The following is a 1,625-nucleotide window of genomic DNA, read 5'->3' as shown; positions in this document are numbered from 1 at the left end:
ATAGCACCTTATTATTCAAATAGAGTACTTCACTCTCAGACTGCTTACTTGTGGTTCCTAGGATATTTAAAAGTAGAACGGGAAGCAGAGTATTTTTTGGTTTTGTATTCGAAGTGTTATAAATAGCAGATATTCTATGAAGGCATCGATCTGGGAGGGGTCAGGTATAAGATGGACAGGACCACAGAATGGGGCACGTATACATGCATTTGTCTGGTTGTCATTGTGTGTTTAGTCTCAGTTGTAGCTGGTTGAGTGTGTGTCACTGTGGTTGTGGTCAGTCGTCTATACCAGCATGTGGAGCTTCTTCCCTATCTCAGAAGCCAGGAGAACAGTATACAGTATAACATAGTTAAGCAACCTCAGTGGCCATGTAAATATGTGCATACAAACTGTGAGCCGGTGCTGCCATATTTAGATGGAATGAAATTTGTTTTATGGTTACCAGAAAATCCAGCTTTCTTACACATGCATTAAGACTACAAAAGGTGGCTAGATAAATGAAGTGCTAAAAACTACAATTCCACTGATTACCCTGTGAGGATGTTTCCAGTTTTATCAAAGCAGACTTCTGATGTGCCTGGAAACTGCTGGAGTCACACTTCTAGTTTGGGGGTTTCAGTTCCTAATGCTTCTTTATCACCATTTTGGACTTGAACTTTCACATCTGCCCCAGCTGTTCTTTCAGGCCCTGATACTTCTCAGTTTTCTCGTGCTCCTTCCTTGTTTCATCCTGGATTCTGGCCCTGACACTAACTAATCTTTCCATTACTCACAGAGCCTCAGGGTTCTGGACATCAGATATAGTCCTCTGTGGATTGTGAGGGGTATTTGTGTCTTGAGATCAGTGGTATCTATGTTCTTCTGTGGCCAGCTTATTATTCTGCCTGGATATCTGACGACGAGTCAATGTATTGATGGCTTAGATATTATTCCTACCATTCAGTTGGTTTCTCAGCACCTGTCTTACCTTCTGTTGCTGACCTTTGTGGATTTTTATTATGATTGTCATTGTAACATGGAATGCCGTTGCACTTGTAACTTGTATGCCTGATATTCTGCCTTCTGGCAACTCGTCCCTTTCAGTTTGGATCATCCTGCCTCTCTTTGCAACATTCCACACACTCTCCTTATTAAGGAAAGCCAAAACATCATAAGCATTTATCAAAGGCTTGTGTAAAATTAGTCAAAGTCAGAGTTCAACATGTGGATTTTTAATGAATTCAAATCAGAGAATTCATCATGCATGCATTTTCCTGTTGCAGCACTTCTCAGCTGTCACTGTTTCTGCACTGTGGGGGCAGGTGGTCTCCCGGGTGTTGTGTTCCACATAGTAAATCCTTCTCATCTGGATGTACAATTACAAAGAAGGAAATAAGAAACTTATGACATGCAACCCGAATTCTGAAAAAGTTGGGACATTGTGTTAAACGTAAATAAAAACAAAATACATTGATTTTTGAATCTCACAATTTCACATATTTTATCCACAATAGAAAATAGAAAATATATTCAATGTTTACACAGGAAAATGAAATTTTATGACAAAATATTGGCTTATTTTGAAATTGATGACAGCCACATGTCTCAAAAAACTGAAGGAACTGAGGAGATCAGCTGCTAAA

This window comes from Pundamilia nyererei, unplaced genomic scaffold (genome assembly GCF_000239375.1).
Source record: "Pundamilia nyererei isolate P.nyererei 1_Seehausen unplaced genomic scaffold, PunNye1.0 scaffold00153, whole genome shotgun sequence".
NCBI lineage: Eukaryota > Metazoa > Chordata > Actinopteri > Cichliformes > Cichlidae > Pundamilia > Pundamilia nyererei.
The sequence above is the reverse complement of the archived record's forward strand: the minus strand, read 5'-3'. Positions refer to the sequence as shown.